This window comes from Pipistrellus kuhlii, unplaced genomic scaffold (assembly GCF_014108245.1).
Source record: "Pipistrellus kuhlii isolate mPipKuh1 unplaced genomic scaffold, mPipKuh1.p scaffold_m20_p_4, whole genome shotgun sequence".
Classification (NCBI taxonomy): Eukaryota; Metazoa; Chordata; class Mammalia; order Chiroptera; family Vespertilionidae; genus Pipistrellus; species Pipistrellus kuhlii.
This window is the reverse complement of record NW_023425540.1, coordinates 34,445,253-34,467,896: the sequence shown is the minus strand read 5'-3', so window position 1 is coordinate 34,467,896 and position 22,644 is coordinate 34,445,253. Positions and strand designations below refer to the sequence as shown.

General features: G+C 41.1%; 1 protein-coding gene and 1 pseudogene across 7 annotated transcripts in view; one reads left to right on the top strand and one right to left on the bottom strand.

Annotated features, from left to right (window-relative positions):
- ARHGEF28 (Rho guanine nucleotide exchange factor 28) overlaps nt 1–22,644 on the bottom strand; it is a 238,305-nt gene that overhangs the window by 204,574 nt on the left and 11,087 nt on the right. The window lies entirely within an intron of this gene.
- On the top strand, nt 7,098–7,654 carry LOC118703065 (annotated as a pseudogene).

Sequence of the window (22,644 nt, the reverse complement as noted above, 5' to 3'; positions counted from 1 at the left end):
GCATTGGGGAAATGCAAATTGAAATGACTATTCAAATGGTATGTATTGATATATAAAAAACAATGGCATAGCCCTAACCAGTTTGGCTCAGTGGACAGAGCGTCAGCCTGTGGACTCAAGGGTCCCAGGTTCAGTTCCGGTCTAGGACATGTACCTTGGTTGTGGGCACATCCCCAGTAGGAGGTATGCAGGAAGCACTGATCGATATTTCTTTCTCATCGATGTTTCTAACTCTCTATCCCTCTACCTTCCTCTCTATAATAAATCAATAAAATATATTAAAAACAAAACAAACAAAAACAATGGCATTGCCAAATGCTGGAGAGGATGTGCGGAAACAATTACTCATGTTGCTGGTGGGGATGCAAACTAATATAGCCAGCCTGGAAAAGAGTCTGGCAGTTTCTTGACTAAGAATGCAACTGCCACCAGCAATGCCACTATTGGGTATCCCCCGCCCCCACCGAGAAATAACATTTTATGTTTACACAAACACCTGTACATGATTATCCATAGCAGCCTTATATATGGTAGTGAAAAACTAGAATCATCCCAGATGTCCTTCAACAGGGGAATGGTTAAAAGCTATGAATGAGTACATCTATATACACATGCATATCAAAGCAATAAATAGAGCAAACTTGGTACACATGACATTGACCAATCTTCAGAAAATTATGCTGAGTGATAAAAGGCAATTCCAAAAGATCACAGACCCCATTTATGCAATACTTTCAATTTTTTTTTTAATTGTAGATTAGTAGTTGACAAGGGTTAAAAAGAGTGTTGGGCCCAACCGAGTGGCTCAGTTAGTTGAACATTATCCCGTGCACCAAAAGGTTACCAGTTTGATTCCTGGTCAGAGCACATGCCTAGTCAGGGCAACTAATCACAATGTTTTTGTTCTCTCTCTCTCTCTCTCTCCATTTTTCAATGATATTATCATTGCTTATAACATTTTTAGGATTTCTTTCCCAGATTATGGCATTTTTTGATTATTTTGTCTGATAGCAATGTTTTATCCCTAGAAGAGAATTTAAATTTTTAAAATATGGAGAAATTCAGAACCACCCTAAGGAAGAAATATGAATTTTTCCTACCCTAGGGAGAAAAGGTAGGAAATACTATTTATGGGTGAAAACAAAGTAATTGCTAAATCATGGGACTCATTTTCTTTTGGGCTTAATTTAAGGTTTTGAGATCCCAGAGAAAAATCACATTTCTTGATTGAAAAACTCCTTTTAGAGACAATGCAAAGCACTGAAGGGTTTTGAGTGAGGCCATAACTTACCTAAGGTTGCTTTTTCCTGAGACTGACCCAGAGACTGCTGAACAGACACTGGAGAGAGAAGAAGGTGGAGGCAGAGAGTAGCTGGAAGAACAGGTATGGGGGAAATGACCCAGATACCTGGAAGCATTTCTAGACAGAGAGAGGTCTTCAGGAATTAATAAATCTAACCAGAGCAGACAGCACCACCTCCTTCATGCTTCCATCTGTATTTCCAGCAACAACTGTGGCTGTGGGCCACCCCCTACCCTGTGCCCAGACCCAAGGAGGCTTCATACCAGTACAGTCTTTGTAGGAAAGAAAAGTACTCTCTCTCTCATAAGAATTAAGACATTCTTAAGACATTCTTTAACTAAAATAGCCAGATTACTGTACCCAATTCTACACTAAATACTAATTTGTAAAAGCTAGAGAAATTCTAGAGTTGATGCTTTAATATTTAGAAACTAGGGGCCCAGTGCACAAAATTCGTGCATGGGATGGAGGGGGTCCCCTTGGCCTAGCCTGCACCCTCTCTAATCCAGGACCCCTCGGACATCCTTCTCACAATCCTGGACCGCTGGCTCCTAATCGCTCACCTGCCTGCCTGGTTGCCCCTAATTGCGCCCCCCCTGCTGACCTGTTTGGCTCTAACTGCCCCCTTGCTGCCCTAGTCACCCCAAACTGCTCCCCCTCCTGGCCTGGTTGCCCCACGCAGCTTGCTGTTCAGTCCTTTGGTCGTCCCTCACTAACCCTCCTGCTGGTCTGGTCATAGGCAGCCATCTTGTGAGGGTGTGAGGGTCAATTTGCATGTTAACTCTTTATTAAATAGGATATGACCTTAAAGCAAAGCTTAGAAAAAATGTTTTAACCTTAGAAATATGACTAATCTCTAAATGTTTAATTTAGTTCAGTACATTCACTCTGAACTTTCTATATGCTTAGTATTGGTTTTGTGTTTTGCTTTTATCTATCTTTTTATTTATTTTAAATATATTTTATTGATTTTCTTACAGAGAGAAGGATAGAGAGTTAGAAACATCGATGAGAGAGAAACATCGATCAGCTGCCTCCTGCACACTCCCTACTGGGGATGTGCCTGCAACCAAGATTCATGCCCCCAACTGGAATTGAACCTGGGACCCTTCAGTCTACAGGCCAACGATCTATCCACTGAGCCAAACCAGTTCAGGCTGTGTTTTGCTTTTAAAGTTTAAGTATCTCCCTTCAAATATTTATCACTCTATTTAAAAATAAAGGGCAAATAGATGTGAAATACATAAATAAGGACTCAGAAGGGGCCATGGTCTTTGGAAACTAGAAAGTTACTGGTTAGCATTTTAAGTGCAGTGGAGAGAAAAATAAAGGGGATTTTTTTTTTTTTTTTTTTTTTTTTTTTTTTTTTTTTTTTTTTTTTTTTTTTTAGGAAAATCTTACCATTTACAACAACAGGGATAGACTTAGAGGATATTATGCTAAGGGAAATAAGTCAGACAGAGAAAGACAAATACCATATGATTTCTCTTATATGTGGAATCTAAAGAACAAAATAAACAAACGGCCCTGGCTGGGTCGCCCAGTTTGTTGGAATGTTGTCCCATACACCAAAACGTTTCGGGTTTGATTCTGTTGGAGCACGTACCTAGGTTGCAAGTCCAGTCAGGGTGTATGCAGGAGGCAATCACTCTATGTTTCTCTCTCCACCTACCTCTCTAAAAAAAATCCATAAATACATCCTCAGATGAAGGTTAAAAAATATTAAAAATAAACAAAACAGAAACAAACTCATAGATACAGAGAACAAGCTAATAGTTGCAAGATGGGAGGGAGGCAGAGAGTCTGATTGAAAGGAGTAAAGGGATTAAGAAATGCAAATGGGCCAAAACCGGTTTGGCTCAGTGGATAAAGTGTCGGCCTGCGGATCGAAAGATCCCAGGTTTGATTCCGGTCAAGGGCATGTACCATGGTTGCAGGCACATCCCCGGTAGGGGGTGTGCAGGAGGCAGCTGGTCGATGTATCTCTCTCATCAATGTTTCTAGCTCTCTAACTCTCTTCCTTCCTCTCTGTGAAAAATCAATAAAATATGTTAAAAAAAAAAAGAAAGAAAGAAAGAAAGAAAGAAAGAAAGAAAGAAAGAAAGAAAGAAAGAAAGAAAGAAAGAAATGCAAACGGGGCCTTGGCACAGAGAATATAGAAAATAATATTGCAATAACTATATATGCTGCCGACGGGCACCTTAATGATCAGGGGGATTACTTTGTAAATTATATAATTGTCTAACCACTATGCTGAAACTAATATAAAATAATATTGAATGTTAAGGAATAAAAGGAATAATATTTATAAATAAATAAAAAGAAAGAAAGAAAGAAAGAAAGAAAGAAAGAAAGAAAGAAAGAAACAGCTTTTTCTGTATATCTTATCTTGAGTAAGGATGGAGAAAGAAATGGGATTGACATGCTGGGAAGAATAGATCCTTGGTGCTTAGCACTATAATGGATATAGTCCTAGACAATGAAGAACGTCCTTCTTTTAGTTTGTGCAGATTTAATTTTGCTTCTGATGGCTTAGGTGTGCCTTTTGTTTCCTCCAGAAAGGGGATTCCTCACAGGATAGTTTCTACATTCCAGAAAGTCATACCAAGTAAGTACAAAATACTGTCTTTAGTGTAATTCCGGCATATAAACTTTCTTATATCATTAGAATTCCTAATTTTTTAATTAAATTAGAATTTGATAACCCAATTCATACTTCACAATATATATTACTATTCATTTTAAATAAAAACTTAAAATAGAATATTAATCTTAATGCAATATTCCAAAAACATTTTAAAAACATTTTAATATCTAAATCTGCACAGATTCCATTGGAATAAATAGTTTCATTTTTTGGTATGTAAGTTCCTTGTTGATATTCCTCAACAAGTGAAGCCAAAGAATAAGGCTCTGTCTTTCTAGGCAATCTGAACTTGGACAAGTGGATGACTCTTAAAATTGGATGTGCTCCAAAAAATGCAATGCCTGTTGTGAGGCAGGTAGAACTTGGGCTTTTTCCATCTTTGCAGTATTTACTCAAGTCCTCAGGAAAACAAAAAGTCCCCTTCTTGGATCATGGTTTCTATGACTCTTGTATAACAATGTTTCCTAAAGTAAAACTGAGCTCAACGGTTTGGAAAATGCACTATTAACAAAGAAACTAGAAACTAAATGCTATACTTTGCAGAACCTAAGTCATAAATGCCAAATCAAGGCGGATCTTCACATGCTATAAACTGAACTACTCTCTACCAGCTCCGGAAAAGAAATGCGATCTGAAAAACTAGAATTAGCAGCAACCGAATATGCAGGTGTATGCATGTCTTCTATGGTCTGAGTGTTTGTGTCCACCCTCCAAAATTCATATGTTAAATGCTAAACCCCCAAGGTGTGTGTGTGTGTGTGTGTGTGTGTGTGTTGTTAAATTACAGACCTGTCTAGGTGTGTGGCCTATAAATTTAGATTACATGTTTGTGGGAAAATCCTCATTTTAGATAAAGGTATAATAAAATGCCAATATTCCCCAGGTGTGGACTGTGCCTAGAAAACTCAATCATATCGAGTGATTTATTGAACAGCCCATAAACAGTCAATACGACATAACAAACACTGGAATAAAGAGAAACTCTGAGTATTAGCAGAGAACATAGGAAAGGCACTATCTACTGGGAATGGGCAGCATACACTTGACTTACATTTTTTAAATGAACTTCCTTTCTGCCTATATGTTGGATTAAGCAACTTGAGGATCCTTTTGCTCAAAGGATTAGCTAGACTACTAAGTAATTTAATAATTACTTTAAATGTATAGTTGAACTCTCCCAAGAGAATAAGGAAACTTTCCAAGAGTCATAAAATTAAGACTCATCAAAAATCATAGCAATGATCTATTGAGAATCTTTGCCCTGAAGAATGCTTCTGAGCTTAGCCCAGAAAACTGGGTTTAATGGCCACTCAGAGCAAGAAACAGAATCAAAAATCCATGTGTGGTCAGGAATTAGAAAGAAAATGCCTGTATAAGGCAATATCCCAAAGGGCTAGTCAATAATAGAAAAAAATATATGTCCACCAGGAAAAGACAAGGGAGTTTTTGTCTCGACCTAAGCCTTCAATGGGAGTGAGTGGGTGGAATGTTCCCTAGAAATCTTCAACTGAAAAATTAATACACAAAATAGTCCCAGACTTGTAATGATGCTTTTGGGATTAACTCAGTATTACAAGACTCCCAGTTTCAGTATCATTGGTCATAGGCTCACAAATCAAAATTAAAAAACACTCAACAAAGCTACTCATCAAGAGAAAAGAGTACACACAGCAAAATTAGTCCCTCAGAACTTCAGATAATATACTCAACAAATATTCTGTCATATAAGTTTGTTTAAATAAAGATATTTAAAAAAATAACTGAAAACATAAGAAAGGATCAGGATACTATCTCAAAAGACCAGGCCAATGTAACAAAATGGAACCTCTGAAGATAATAGATATAGTGCTTAAAACTTCATTGGACAGATTAAGTAGCAAAGAAAGAAAAATAAAAAGATAGCCGAAGCTGGTTTGGCCCAGTGGTAGAGCGTCGGTCTGCGGACTGAGGGGTCCCAGGTTCAATTCCGGTCAAGGGCATGTACATTGGTTGCAGGCACATCCCCAGTAGGGTGTATGCAAGAGCAGCTGGTCGATGTTTCTCTCTCATCGACGTTTCTAACTCTCTATTTCTCTCCCTTTCTCTCTGTTAAAAATCAATAAAATATATATTTTTTTAAAAAAGAGATAACCTGTGAATCTTGGCTCAAACACCTACCTATACTATGGCCTTGGGCTGCCTCATTTGTCTTACAATACCTGTTGTGAGGACCAAATGGAATCCAGTAGGCACAACACCTAGAGTAGTACTGACACTCAGTATCAAATTCTAAGACCCTCCCTCCCCCATGTTCCCAATGACCTCTCCTACATCTTTTGTTTATTCTATAATCTAACACTTTTTGCTCATTGTTTCATGTGGTTATCTTATCTCCCCAGTAAAATAATTTCTCTTGCATCCTTTGCTATGCTCCATACATCCCAAAATTTAATTAGGAAACTAAGTCTAATCAGTATTTTTTTTTTTTTCAAGTATGACTGGGAGGGGAGGGGCAAAAGTGACTTTTGAAAACACTAAATTACTTAGTAGTCTAGCTAATCCTTAAGCAATAGGATCCTCAAGTTGCTTAATCCAACATATAGACAGAAAGGAAGTTCATTCCACAATATCTGAACACCTATTAGGCACCAGGATACTAAATGCTAAGGAGATACAGATGGTCCCCGACTTATATGGTCCGTTCGAATTAACTATTTTTCAGCGTAACAGTGGTGCAAAGGTATACACATTCAGCATAAAGTGTACTTCTAATTTTCAATATTGACCTTTTTCTGGGCCAGGGATATGCAATATGATACTCTCTTCTAATGCTGGACAGTGGCAGCAAGATGATTTTGCCCCAACTCTAGGCTAGTGTATGTGTTCTGAGCACAAAATTAAGCTATGATATTCGGCAGGTTAGGTATATTAAATGTATTTCTGACTTATGATATTTCCAACCAATTATGGGTTTATTGGGATGTAACCACTTTGCAAATGGAGGAGTATCTGTATAATTAAACAAAAGAAACCGAAGTTCCAGTCCCTCTGAAACTTAGTTTCTTTCAGACAAAAAAAAAAAAGAGAGAGAGAAAAAAAAAACTTTATAGTACGTTTAAAAGTGATATGTCTTATATATCAATAGAAAATGAAACAGGCTCTGGGTGATCCGTCTCCATCTGCTGCGTGGTGGCAGCTGGCCTCGCCAGGAGCGGCGGCCATGGGCAGCTGGGGCGCTTTGCTCTCGACCGAGCCAGAGAGGGGCGTGGTGGGTCCTCCGGGGCCAAATTCCGGATTTCCCTGGGTCTTCCGGCGGGAGCCGTGATCAACTGTGCCAACAACACAGAAGCCAAAAATCTGTACATTATCTCTGTGAAGGGGATCAAGGGACGACTGAACAGGCTTCCTGCTGCTGGTGTGGGCGACATGGTGATGGCCACAGTAAAAAAGGCAAACCAGAGCTTCGAAAGAAGGTATATCCAGCGGTGGTAATTAGACAACAGAAGTTATACCGGAGAAAAGATGGCGTGTTTCTTTATTTTGAGGATAATGCGGGGGTCATAGTAAATAATAAAGGGGAAATGAAAGGTTCTGCCATCACAGGACCTGTTGCAAAGGAGTGTGCAGATTTGTGGCCCAGGATTGTGTCCAATGCTGGCAGCACTGCATGATTCTCTGGTGTATTTGTAAAGGAAAAACCCATTAAAAACTGGTGACATGAAAAACAAAACAAAAAAACAAAGGAGGTAAGAGTGGCAGAAGTCGGAGGTGGGGTCCAATTTTAAATACAGTGGTCAGGGAAGATCTCATTGTAACATTTGAGCAAAGACAAAAGATTCAGGAGAGAGCTAGCCGATGCCTGGGCTGAGTCTCAGGCAGCAGAAGCAGAGAGTGGAGTCCTAAAGCAAGGCGAGAGCACTTGTGAGTGTGATCGAGGAGCAGCACCAGTGGAAAGGAGAGGAATAGAAGATGAGGACAGAGAAGAAAGGAGGGCCTGGTCATATAATGCCTTCTAGGGCACCATGAGGCTTTGGTTTCTCTTCTCAATATGACAAGGGTTCGTTTGAGGGTTCCACGCTAAGGAGTGACATGATCTGACATATATACTCACAGAATCATTCCAACTCCTATGCTTCAGGCTGACTGAGAGAGGCCAGGGGTAGCGCAGGGGGCTTGTTTGTAGCCACTGCTACATTCCAGGCAGGAGACGCTGGTGGGCAGAATAGGTGGCAGCAACTGGGTTCTGAACATATTCTTTTTTTTTTTAATCAATCTTTATTGTTCATATTATTACAAAAGTTCCTCATTTTCCCCCCCTCCACCAGGTTCCCACCCCACCCTTTCCCCACCCCCCATTCTGAACATATTCTTAAGGTAGAGCCAAAGGATTTCCTGGCAAAGTAGACATAGAATGTGAGAGAAAGAGGATGTCTCCCACGTTGGAAGCCTGAGCTAAGGATGGCATTGCCATTACAGAGATGGGGAGTGGTGTAGGTAGAGCAGATTTGGGAATGAAAACCAGGAATTCAGTTTCGGACACAATCAGTTGCAGATGCCCGCACAGGAGAACTCTGAGTCATGGAGGCACTGGGATACCACGCCAGTGGTTTTTTCTGTCCACTCTTTTAATGATTTACTCTTCTCAAAGCACTAGTGGGAAGATGAAAGGCTAAAGGAAAGAAGAGTAGAGATGGTTCCCTGCTCTTGAGGAAGTGGAAATGTCAGAAATGAAAGCATAAGACTTTCCTGCCACCTACGGCCACAAGCGTAGGCTGGAACAACAGAGACCACCTTACTCTAACATCATCGACAAAGAAATGAGCTGGGTATGTCTAAGATGTGGTTTTAGATACGACACATGCCACCTTGTTGAACGAGCGGGTTCTGGCTACAGTCAAATGCATGGAGACAACACAAGAAAATGAAACCACATTAACAATTTGATAATACCGCCCCAAACTCGCCCCTCTTTCAGTTCGTTCTCCAGGTAGAATTTTGTCCACAGGGCTATTTTCCTTGGAAATCATCATTATTTTCCAAATGAAAATGAGTTTGAGTTTTCTAATGGTCAAGGGAGAGGATTAGACTAAGGACTGGGCAGCCAGCTTACCCCTGGCTCCGGTCCACAGGCCCTGCCCCGCCTTTGCCTTATGACTTGGTTTCTCAGTGTGTAAATACTGCAGCCGGGAAAAAATATTTTCCACTGCCTACACACAGGGCTTTTGTGAGGATTAATGAATTAATGTGTATAAAACACTATGAGCTACTCAAATAAAGGGACAATGAAACTCTATTTGGGAGTTTTTGAGGTCCAGACAGAGCAATCGCTTTTCGTACAAACCCCACTGAAAATTAGACTATGATAGCAGAAGTTATCTCACATGGGCCCATAGAAACAAAATGAGATCATGTGTGAACGCTCATTGTAAAGTACAATTCCAACGTGAGGATATCTAGAAATGATCTCTCAAGATAAAAATGCAATACCGAACAGGTTAAAAAAAAAAATCATTGAAAAACAGTAGCTCTAGTAAAGCCCCACTTGAGGATTAAATGTGTTGACCTGTGAACTACAGTGAGGCCAACCTCCTACTTATTGCTAGAAGCATGACAAGACTCTAGGAGAAGATACAGACTTTTGTCGAAGAGCCACAGAATCAAGAGCTATTTATGAAAAGAGCTTTGTGGAAGGCCTTTTCCCTTCGTTTCTAAATGCTGTTCGACTCCACTCAAATGGTCACAATTAACATAGACGTGAATGGGCCACTGTATAGATTCTGTTCATAATCCAAATAGATGGCTTTCCCTGCCCACTGTGATTTTACATTAGTATTCAAACAGCCTTTCACTTGGTCCCATCCCTGGCTCAGAACGTGCCAAAGACCAGAGGAACACACAATCTGGAGGTGACATCTCTCTCCAACAAAGCAAGGATGTGCTCCAATTACCGTGAGCATCGGGTTTTCACACACCTCAACTTTTCATTTCAGAAAAAAGAAAAGTGAATGGTGCCTAGAAAACTATCAGACACACAAAGAGTGGGAATGAGCTACTAGCTAAAAAACGATTCCATGATCAATCTGAATCCGGACCAAAGAGTTTGATGAGTTCATCCCCACCCTGTTCCCAGCTAAGCCAATATAACCACCCAGCTCTGGACACCTGAGGCAAGGAAAGTCTGACTTGCCCAAGGTCAGTGAGCTTAATCCCTAATGACTCATGTAAATTCCAGACTTTCAGTTCTATGTTTACTGCTCACTGACACTAATCTCCCAACTGGTCTCTCTACTTTCAGCCCCAGCTCTCTCCAGTCCAGGGTGCTTATGACCAAAAGATTCGACTTGTTAAAACACTGTTCTGGGGTCCCGCCCCCTGTACCTGCTCTAAACTCCTCAGTGGCCCCCCACTGACTAAAGAGGAAAGGCCACGTTTCTGACCTTCAAGTCTGCTCTGAGAGAGCCCCTCTCAGTGCCTCATACAACATTTCCTCTCTCCTCTAGAGCAGATGTTTGTAGATTCTGGTTGTCTGGCGTCCTTACTTTTTTTCCCTTTTGCACCCAGATCTCCTCATCTGGGGGACCACCTTGCCTCCCCCCACCCACCCCCACCCCACTCCACCTTCGCTCCTTTGATAGGAAGTGCAATCCCACTTCCTTACAGAAGCCAATGGGAATTCATCATCCCTCTCCCTGCCCCAGTGCAGTCAGGGTGGGTACATGGCTAGGGTTCTTAAGCAGGGGTCCATTCTTAAGCAAGTAATGACTTGGTGCGGTTAGGGTCATATTTAAGCATCAAAGTCTGCTTCTGTCATTGGCACTCAAGAACTAGGGCTGCGAAACTCCCACTTATTTTGTACAACTTCCCTTTACAAACCAGCCATTCTACCAGGTGGTCTATTCAGTATGCCCCCACCCAGCACCCCACCCCAAACACTGTTCACCCCGTGCTATCCTCCTAGAAGTAGGCACAGGACAGGAACACCACACTCATCCAGGAGCTGGGCATGCAGAGTCTTGAAGGTATGAAGACAAATTAACGAGACTAAAGGGAAGGCCAGAGCTGAGACACATTCCAGCACAAGCACTGAAGACAGAGAACATGTCGTACTATGCACTGGACGTAAAGTTCCTTCTCCAGAGCTGTGTGCAAGACAACAAGGGGCCTAGAGACATAAGCAGAGTTCCACTCACCTGGCACCTTATGACTTGCGTCTCTATCCTGAAATTTATTTTTATTTATTTTTTTAAATAAAATTATTATCTTTGTACATATACCATTGCCCACCCCCTCCCCAGAGTTTTGTGTCCATTGGTTGTACTTATATGCATGTATATAAGTCCTTCGGTTGATCTATTATCTCCCCCAGATCTCCCTACCCTACCTGCTGCAATTTGACAGTCTGCTTGTTGCTTTACTGTCTCTATACCTATCTTTTGGTTCTTCAGTTTATAATGTTCTTTATCATCCATAAAAAAGTGAGGTCATGTGGTGTTTCTCTTTCATCGACTGGCTTGTTTCACTCAGAATGATGTTCTCCAATTCCATCCAGGTTGCTGCAAATGATGAGAATTTCTTCTTTTTTATGGCAGCATAATATTCCATTGTGTAGATGTACCATAGTTTTTGGGTCCAATCATCTGCTGATGGGCACCTAAGCTGTTTCCAAATCCTAGCTATTGTAAATTGTGCTGCTATGAACATAGGGGTGCATATATCCTTTCTGATTGGTGTATATCCTGAAATTTAAATGAGGGCCTAGAAGGAGTACACGTGTAAATCCCCAAAAGCTCAAAAGAGATCAAAATTCTACATTTTTTCCTAATTAGCTTTTTGCCATTTTTAATGTTTACTCTTAATATACACACTCACCTTCACAGAACACAGCATAATATTAAGCCAAGGCACCTGCTTTCGTTAAACTTATTCCAAAATAATTTGTGTGTGTTTATATAAGCACCTAAAAAATCTGCCCTATCGCATTCCTGAGCAAAGCAGGAAACAGAAGTAGCTGCAGCAGAAGTGCCCGAGTGTTGAGATATGGGAAGAACCAAAGCAGCACAGAGGTATGAACCCCTGATGAGAGCTCCCAGTCCGCAGCCAACAAGATGGACAAACACGGGCAAGTTACTTAACCTCTTCCAACCTGGATTTCCTCGTCTGTAAAATGTAGCTACAGACTGTGAGGGTGATAGAACCAAATGTACACCAAGCACCTGGTACACATCGGCTACACAAGGCCACTATCTTTTCCTTTTCAATAAACAGCTCCCCCAACTGTGGTCTAAGTTTCTGGAAGACCTATCCCCTTGCACCTGGACACACCACGGGAAAACCAGTGGGCCCAAAGTGAGGAGATTTGGGCTCCTTCATCTGCTGTCTCTTAACTGTGTGACTCTCCTACTTTGAAGCTCCATTTTCCTGTCTGGAAAATGGGGGCGATAATCGTGGCCCACCCCTGGACATGTAGGGATTCAACGAGATTTGTGGAAACTTTAAAGGATACCAGGTATGTCAAGTATCCTCACCAAGTGCTTGTGTACTTACAAGTGACCTCAGAGAGATTTCTGGCACCACCTTTGAATTTCCAGTTCAACCACTTTTCTCATGTCACTCACGAACCTACAGACTCTTTATGGCTCATTATGCCTCTTTCGAGTTGTTTGGCTTATGACCGTCTTTATTGGGGCTCCACCCTACCCGGCTAATCCTATTTCCTTCTGTTCCTCCGGACTTGCACACTGTCCCCCTTATGGTCCCCACTCAGTCCCACTCCTGCACTTTTACTTATACTGGTTCTTCTGCCCCCTCTGTCTACCTACCGGTAAGTGGTAGATAAGGAGACAATACTAAAACCCAACTCATTTTACCTGCTCCACTGCACCTCTGATTACTCCAGCAGTGAGCATTCTCTCTCCTCGTTCTGCACTCACAACCCACTTCCAGTTCATATGATTTTTTACTAAATTCTAACTTTCCCTTTCTGCTAATGTTCTCTCTTCAGCGAGGCAATTAGCTTCTTGAGAGAAGAGATCATACTTTTTTAAACCCACTCCCCACTCCCTAAAACTTCAGAATAGTTAGTACAACAGAGGAGAAGCATGGACTGGGGCTCTTAAATCTCTTTGTGCACCAAAATGTGTACCTTAGTTCATTTCTGTAAACCTTTCACAAGCACCTATTCTGTGCTGGATGTTGAAGGAACCAATAGAAGCAGAGCAAGTTTCCTGGTTTTACAGGCTTGAGAGCAAGCCAGTCAATGATAAGAGAGTATAGGAAGCTGGGCCTCAGGATGGTTGGAACACCCTATTTCAACTCAGACTGTGGTCTTTTTGTTTGTTCATTTGTTTATTGACAAATCCTGCCTATAGTGTATTTGTACCAATAGCATAGGAGGACCCCAGCCCCATGCAGACAGCAGCCCAGGGGACATACCAGCCCTTCTGTCCTCACATCGGCAGACAAAGGCCTCCACTTTGAAGCCTTCGTGGGGGCCTGGGTACCTTTGGGGGCCTGAGCTGGAGCCTGAGCCAGAACTGGAGCTGCAGCCACAGCCTGGGGTTTGGTTTGAGCCCTGGCCATGGACTTTGGCCGGCAGAGCCTGAGACCCTTGACGATGCAAGCTTCTCCATCACCCAGCTCTTATTCCTCAAGCAAGCACACAGTCCCTTCTGATATTTCCCAAGCAGTTTTTCTACAAGTAACAAATAGAAACACATAAGGGGAGTTTACAAACTTCTAAAAGGTAGCTAAATAAAATTCACTTGGAATCAGAAGAGCCGGTTCAAGTATGAAGTTCCAGCTTTATTTTATTCACTAGAAGCTCACCCTCCACAAGTAATTTCAAGCCTCTGAGCTCCAGTTTCCGGATCAATAAAGCACAAGAGCTGAACTACCTTATGGCCACAGCTCCTTCCTCATAGAGGTTCCTAATGAAAACTCTTGCAATCTCAGAATGTGAGTCTGATATTTCTGGCTCTCCCTTGCCCTACCAACAAATCATCCTGGTTCCAAAACCTCATCCAAACACCCCTCAATTCTTTCTATTCTAGAGCCAGATGTTCATGGCTCTCACCCCCATCCTCTCTACCCAACCCAACCACCACCAAAAACATATCAAATAGGAAAAAAAAAAAAAAGCCACATACATATTTAGTAAAAGGTGAAAGATTTATCAGTCTGAAGAGAAATCAGAGCATTACATGCATGATATTTAGAAGGCAGGACCACATAATGGTTAAAGGCCAGTGATTTACATTCAGATATGGGTGTCAACTCAGTTTAGCAACTTATAAGCTTCTCACTCAAAGCAAGTCCCCTCTGTCTAAGCCTGTTTCTTCATCTATAAAATGAAGATCATGATAATGCTATTTCATACGGTTGTTACCGTGTTTCCCCGAAAATAAGACATCCTCCGAAAATAAGACCTACTTACAGGTTTCCTTCGAGTGAAATATAAGGCATCCCAAAAAAAAATAAGCCCCCCCGCCCCAGGCTAAACATGAGAGATTTGGTCCACTGATTCTGAAAGAAATGGAGTCACAAGAAATTCACAAGAAGTTTGTGTTTACAACTACCGTACTACCATACTGTATACAGGTAATAAATTTCCTTTATTTTCATTTAACAATAAATGTGCACCGTATTCTTCTTCATGGAAAAATAAGACATCCCCTGAAAATAAGACCTAGCGCATCTTTGGGAGTAAATATTAATATAAGACACTGTCTTATTTTCAGGGAAACAGGGTAGAAGGATAAATGAGTAACACACGAGAGCCTGGCACATGCATGACTGTAATGTCATTATGATGGTGCTGGCAGAGATCACTGCTGCTGTCAATGTTATTTTCCTGAAGGATGCCATTGCCAGGTTGGAATGGGGCTCTCCCAAAAGAATGAGTAGCCTAAAAAACTCATCCCAGAGCCACTCCTAGGATGGGGAGGGGAGCCTTCTGTTTGCAGGGGGCAGAGGGCTGAGAAATGGGGTAAAGGCTGAGGGATGCTCTTAACAAAAAGTGTGGAAGACACAGCCTTGTGCACTCACCCTTCCCCTCACCGCCCGCCATCCTCCAGGGAGAAGGGCTGTGACATCTCCAAGGCCGGCCCAGGAAAGGCATCCTGCAGCCACCTGACTCTGAGGGATGCGAGGCCGGCTTGTGTGCAAGGGGAACATCCTGTGACGTCTTGAATTTAACTTGTTTACGGAACATTCAGTCCACCATCTCATTTAGTGAAAAGCTGCTTTCGTGTTTCATTTAATTCTAGGAAGCATTAATAAGATTCGCTTACTTGTTGGCTTTTTCATATGTGAAGCATTATCGTCAGCCTCTGTCTTCCAGGAGCAAATATTATTTCTAATAGTTCCTGGAAATGGCATGTTTCCCCAGCGCTGAACCGGAGCTCCCGATGCACTGGGTGCCGTGCAAACAGCTCCGTCATCACAGAGGTTCACAAGGAAAACTCTCCCCATCTCGGTGCAGAGGCACCCTGGGGAGAAGATTCACTGTTTCAAGTAAAATGAATTTCCTGGACACCGGACACATTTTCCAAAGCATCATCCATGGAAGCAGAGAACCTGTCATTATCTCAGAAAATGGGTGCAGCCAGAAACATCTCTGGGTGTGAGTTCATAGCAAATGCACCCCCAAATCAAAGTAAATTCTTGTGATGCACAAGAAAGGGGGTGATCCATATCAGTGAGGAAGAGCATAAGCATTCTTCAGGAATAATGAGAACAGCTGAGGAATTAAATGAAATGTTCGTAAGCTTTACTCATTCACTTAACAGATCAGGTAATTATAATTTGCCAAATACTAGCCTAAGATCTGGAGAGAAGAAAACTCACCCTTCCCCCTTAAAAAGCTCAATCCAATGGGAACGACAGACTAAAACAGATGATTATATGCACATTATGTCATGAGCAATTCCAAGTACCAGCATCCAATTGGAATGGTTAAGAAGAGATTTGACAGAGACTGACCACCAGCTGACCCCAGATATCTATTCTTCCCTTCATTTTAGTGGTAGGATCCTTCCACTTCAGTTGGACACATGATCAACCAGCTACAACTCCACTGCCCAATATGGTAGCCATTAGTTACCCATGGCTAGTCCTACATGTTGAAGTGATATATTTTAGATATAGTGGGTTAAATATGTTTGGTTAAGTATACTAGGTTATTTTCACCTGTTTCTTTCATTTTTTTTAGCATGTTTATTAACATTTCTAATTACATATGTGGCTCACATTACGCTAGTGCTGAACTAAAGACTATGACTCAGCCTCCTCTGGAATTAGGTGTGGACATATGATGACGCTTTGGCTAAGGAGATGTGAACAGAAGTAATGCACACCATGCCTGAGTTGGGCTTTTCAAAAGAAGGAAGGTGCTATCCACGATTTCTTTCTGTTCTTACCGGCTGGATGCAGATGAATGGCGCTGAGCTGGCTGCAACTGTGCCAATAAGGATAATGCCCCAGGGATGGCAGAACAAGACAGAAGGAACGTGGTCCCCGGATAACCTCAGAATGAGCCACCCTACTCTCCAGCTTAGACTTTCACATAAGAGACTTTCTTGTCATATTTAACCCTCTCTTTAGGTCCCTTTGAAGTATCTCAACTATTATTTTAACTCAGTGATCAGCAAACTGAAGCTTGTGAGCCCCATGCGGCTCTTTGGCCCCTTGAGTGTGGCTTTTCCACAAAATACCACGGCCTGGGCGAGTCCATTTTGAAGAAGTGGCATTAGAAGAAGTTTAAGTTTAAGAAATTTGGCTCTCCAAAGGAATTTCAATTGTTGCATTGTTGATATTCGGCTCTGTTGACTAATGAGTTTGCCGAACACTGTTCTAATACAAAAGGGTTTAAGAAATTTCCTAAAGAAGATCTCTCTCTCTCTCTCTCTCTTTCTCTCTCTCTCTCTCTCTCGCTCTCGCTCTCGCTCTCGCTCTCTCTTTCTCTCCCCCTCCTTCTTTTTCTTCTCCATCCCTTCTTCCCTCCCTCCTTCCCTTTTTATCTAAAATCAGTAAATGTACCCACCAGTGTGGCTCAGTGGTTGAGCATTGACCTAGGAACCAGAAGATCACAGTTCAATTCCAGGTCAGGGCACATGCTCAGGTTTAAGCTTTATCCTCAGTGGGGGTGTGCAGGAGGCAGCCGATTGATGATCCTCTCTCATCATTGATGTTTCTATCTCTCTCTCCCTCTCTCATCCTCTCTGAAATCAATAAAAAATATAAAATAAAATCAGCAAACATATTATTGGATGAGGATAAAAATAAAAATAAAATAAGTAAATAAACCTTGGAGCTGTATGAATTAAATTCCATGCTGAATACAATGTTTTCTGAAGGACAAGTCATTTAAGTGCACTAATTTGAAGCTTACATAGAAATGAAAAAGCCACCTATTATTTAGAACTTAGACAAGAGAACATTTGGGGGGCAGAAGTAACACCAGATTTTAGTTAGAATTTCTAACACATGGTGATATTAAGACCAGACTAAAATAGATTTTAAGTCTTTTTCTGTAGAAAATGTACCCCATCATTGCCTGCACCCTGGCCAGGCCGGGGAGGAGGGTGGGACGTGGCCACTGCCGATCCCTGGGATGCCGCTGGAAATTGAGAAGGCCCAAGGGGACAGAATCAAGGTCAGTAAAACACAAGTACAGAGTGGCAGAGAACAGAACAAAAGCACACAGATAAATCCTTGGGAGTGACTAAATGAGAAGTCACCTTCAAGTTTAAAATACAACACATTTGAAATGCAAACCGGCTGCTGGGAAGCATAAGCATGCCGGGAACAGAGCACAGATGCTGAGAGGTCAGAACTCTGGGTCCAGAATACTGTGCCTACTCTGAAGCTTTCCTCTAAGAAGTAGCCAACGACCTTGGAAGTCATAATAGCATATTAGACTCCACGTAAAATAAATAAATAAATAAATAAATAAATAAATAAATAAATAAAAAGGGTGTGTGTGTTTTGTTTTGTTTTGTTTTGTCTTCATCCTGGAAAGATTTAGGATGACAAGCTATGTCAATCTGGCCCTCAAACACAGACAACTGTCTTACATAGTTTGTGACAAGTATAAAGAGGAGGCCCTTCATTTCATTATACAGTCAAGTCTGGAAATGTAGAGGCAGTGAAACTGTTCAGATCTGTTGATTTGAGCATAAGCTCTTCCGGTATCTTTTACAGGTGAACAGGCCGGACATTTCCCTTCTCGGTAATGCCAGCGGGAAGTGAAGAGAGAAGGAAGGTCCACAGACCAGGGATCAATAAACTGCTGGACCTAGAGCAGGCTGCTAACCTCTCAGATCTTCTTAGCTTCCTCATCCATAAAACAGAGATGATGAGGTGATGGGAGGAAGGATAGCAGGCCTATTGCTGAACAAAGGGAAAGCAACCTATCATCCTCGTTATTATCAGACTCCAGAACTCCAAACCAAATTACACAAAGAGGTCTTCGGATAACTAAACAACAGAAGGAAAGAAAAACAGTGGGATTTTTGAGAGTTTTTATTTTGTGTGTGTGTGTGTGTGTGTGTGTGTGTGTGTGTGTGTGTGGTTTATTTTTTTACAACCTCAAGTACAGAACCAAAATTCCTACCAGGACACAGCCACTCATGAGTTGTTATTTTTTACACAGCCAGCCTGAGGCTTTCCTCCCTCGTGTGAACTGGCTCCACGATTTTCTTCCACATTAATAAATGCAGAAGTGCTAAATTAGCAACAAGCCGGAGGAACTGGCGTGCCACCAACTGATCACATTCACCGCTTTCCCACATGTATGTTTGCAGCAATACCAAAGGATGCCATAAATAACTTTTCACAGAGGAGCTATCAGTTGTTAGGTTTCGGTTTTAAGCTTTCCAAAGTATCACCATCTATAACTTCATTTCATTGACAAACCACCCAATTTTATCTAGAAAGTTGACATCATCTCCATTTCTTAGATGAGGAAGCCAGGAGTGGAAAACACTCATCTAAAGAAAAACTAGGTTTGCACCCCGATCTCAGGTTTGATTTTTAAGACCCTAAGAGAGAACTGCATCTTTTAATTTAAATTCTTTATTGTTCAACATATTACATATGTCTCCTTTTTCCCCTATTGACCTCTTCCTAACCACTCCCACCCCCCAGCACATGCTCTCACTCCCCTACTGTTGGTCTCCATTGGTTATGATTATATGCATGCATACAAGTCCTTTACTCTCTTGTTCCCTTCCCTCTCCCCTGCCTTCCCTCTGAGGTTTGACTATCTGTTCAATGCTTCTCTGTCTCTGGATCTAATTTTGTTCAGCAGTTTACATTGTTCATTATATTCCACAAATGAGTGAGATCATATGATAGTTACCATTCTCTGACTGGCTTATTTCATTTAGCATAATGTTCTCCAGGTTCATCCATGCTGTTGCGAATGGTCAGAGTTCTTTCTTTTTTATAGCAGTGTAGTATTCCATTGTGTAGATGTACCACAGTTTTCTAATCCACTCATCTGCTGATGTGCACTTAGGCTGTTTCCAAATCAATTGTGCTGCTATGAACATAGGGGTGCATATGTCCTTTCTAGTTGGTGTTTCTGATTTCTTGGGATATATTCCTAGGAGTGGGATTACTGGGTCAAATGGGAGTTCCATTTTTTTTTTTTTTTTTAATCTTTGAGGAAACTCCATATTATTTTCCACAGTGGCTGTACCAGTCTGCATTCCCACCAGCAATGCGTGAGGGTTCCTTTTTCTCCACAGCCTCACCAGCATTTGTCAGTTTGATGATTCGTTGATGATAGTCATTCTCATTGTCATTTTAATTTGCATCTCTTGGATTATTAGTGTCTTTGAGCATTTTTTCATATGTCTCTTGGCCTTCTGAGTGGAGTCAAGACAATCTCTTCAATAAACAGTGTTGGAAAAATTAAACAGATACATGTTAAAAAATGAAACTAGACCACCAATTTACACCATATACAAAAATAAACTCAAAATGGAAAAAAGATTTAAATGTAAGAAGAGAAACCATAAAAAGTTTAGCAGAATCCATAGACAGAAAAATATCAGACACATCTCATAGCAATATGTTTACTGAAACTAAGAAGAAAATAAACGTATGGGACTACATCAAAATAAAAAGCTTCTGCACAGCAAAAAAACCATCAACAAAACAAATCTCACTGCATGAGAGCACATATTTGCCAATGTTATATCCAATAAAGGCCTAATCTCGAAAATTTATAAGGAACTCAGACACCTTAACAAAAGGAAGATAAACAATACAATAAAAAATGGGCAAAGGACCTAAATAGATACTACTGAGAGTGGACATAGAGAATGCTGAGAAATAACTACATTTTAAGCAAATGTGACCTGCTAATAAATCTTTAACTCGCTCATTTTTGTGAACGTTAATAATACAGAAGAAAGTGCTGCTTAGACAGAGTACATGATCATTTGGCCTCTCCTGGCTGAAATTTTCTTTGGCACTCTTCCATCAAAGCTCTGCCAAACTAGTTGACAGTTAAGTGGCATTCTGATGCAAGGCACACAAAATAGACTTTTAATAAGGCTGTTAAACTTTCTTAGGGTTTTTTTTTATTTTATAATACACGCAACTATTTACATTATTGCTCATAGCATCACAGAAAGTGACCGGTGAGGAAACTGAGAACTGGGGTATGAGTATCACTTATGGACTTGGGGCTGGTACCTGCCAGTTCCCTGCAACAGAAACACGGAGAAGAATCTAAGAAAGAGTTAGGATGAGGGGCAAGAGCCCGAAGGGAGTGTCCACCAGGCCCCGCTCACACACCTGATCACCAGCTCACACACACTCTTGTCGTGTTGCACAGCATAGTGCTAATGTCCTAGGCTGGCCATTTTCAGAACTGCTATTTCCTATATGTGTATCTCACCTTAACCATATATAGTTCTGACATTCAGCTCTGCTAATATAAAAATGGAACTTTGACTTTATTTTTAACATTTATTAAACAATTGATTGGTTTGCCAATAAATGGTATATTCCCACACAACTTGTTATTCCTAAATAAGAAAAAGAAAAAAAAACACAATGTAGAAAACCAGTTTCCTAAGCATAAAGAGAAGTTTATACTGATGTGCATAGAAAGGACTGCCTGTCACACATAAATGTCAGCCCCTACAAGCATGTCTTCTTAAGTCTGGTTGAGGTCCTCCGTTTTACATGGGATACACTACAAAGTGATAGTCCTTTAAACGCCTAGTGATGTAAGTCTCTCTATCTACACTGTGTAACCCCCATTCTAAGAAAGGGAAGATTTCTGGTGGAAGAAACCACTGCCATTTTTATTTTTATTTTTTTTTAATTTGCCTACTGTCCCAGGTTTGATTCCCATCATGGGTATGTACCTTGGGTGCAGGCACATCCCCAGTAGGGGATGTGCAAGAGGCAGCTGATCAATGATTCTCTCTCATCGATGTTTCTAACTCTCTATCCCTCTCTCTCTTCCTCTCTGTAAAAAGTCAATAAAATTTTTTTTTAATTTTCCTACTGCATACTTGTACTTCAACTATAATAATTCTATTCTCAATAGGGAAAATGAGCCATAAACTGACCCTATCAAAGAAAACAAGCAGTGAGTTAACCATTAGATTTAAGTCACACATAAAAATATAAGGCAGACTATGAAAAATCCTGTGGCTGGCAACTCACAGATAAAAATCAGTACAACTTACCAAAGTGTTTTTATTATGTGATGAAATATATATATATAAAATCATAACTAAATTTATATGCACGTTTACTAATCAGAAATATACTGACCCAATATCCAAAGGCAATCACATCACATGAATGCTCCCAATAGCTATACAAATTACTGAACTAATGAAGAATTCTTCTTTGTACATATTCTCTCCCCTAGCAAATAGTTACTATAAGTGTCTAATGTATTTATAAGCCCAAAATGTAAAAGGAGTTTTTAACTGATCAGTGACAAGTAATTACATAATTTTGGCAAATAAAAGATTTAAAGCAAGTGCAAGAGTTTGTGATGGCATGTGACATCTGAAATTTTTTTGTAAATTTCTTAATTTACAAAAAGGAGATTTTTTTGCACCTACTTCCACCACAAGATGCTACAGGCCAAGAAAGGCTAATTCATGCACTAGCTCATCTCCCCTTCCGGAGTCCCCTAGGCTGGCCATTTTCAGCAGCTCAGAGCTCTATGCCAGCACCTGCCCTAGCAGTCACCACTCAGGCTGCTCGGGGAGGGGGACCTGTGTCCCCACCTCTCAGTCAGGGGCTGCAGCAAAGTTTTCACATCCTTCAGATTGTCCTATTTAGCACCTCACTTATAACAGAGACCAGCATGCTATTTTCTCATTTGATTTATTTCAAGATAGCTCAGACTTCTTTAAAAATGTGTGTTAAGTTGCATATTTGTGAAGCAGAAGGTGGAAATTCCCTCTAATCTCTCCATAGAACAATACTTCACTTGCATCTGGCCTCTGAGTGGACCTGTCAGCAGGCACGTCTCAGCACCTACTTGGTAAAATCCTGCATGCTGGAGCCAAGGAGGTCTGCTCACCAGACAGAGGCATCCTGGCTGGATGTCATCAGTCTCCAAAATAGCCACCATTCTCTCTGCCCTGTAATAAACCTTGAATTCAACACAAACAAAAGCAAGGGGCAAAAAGGAAAAGGAACTGTGAAAGTGTCCCGGTATGGAAATCAACCA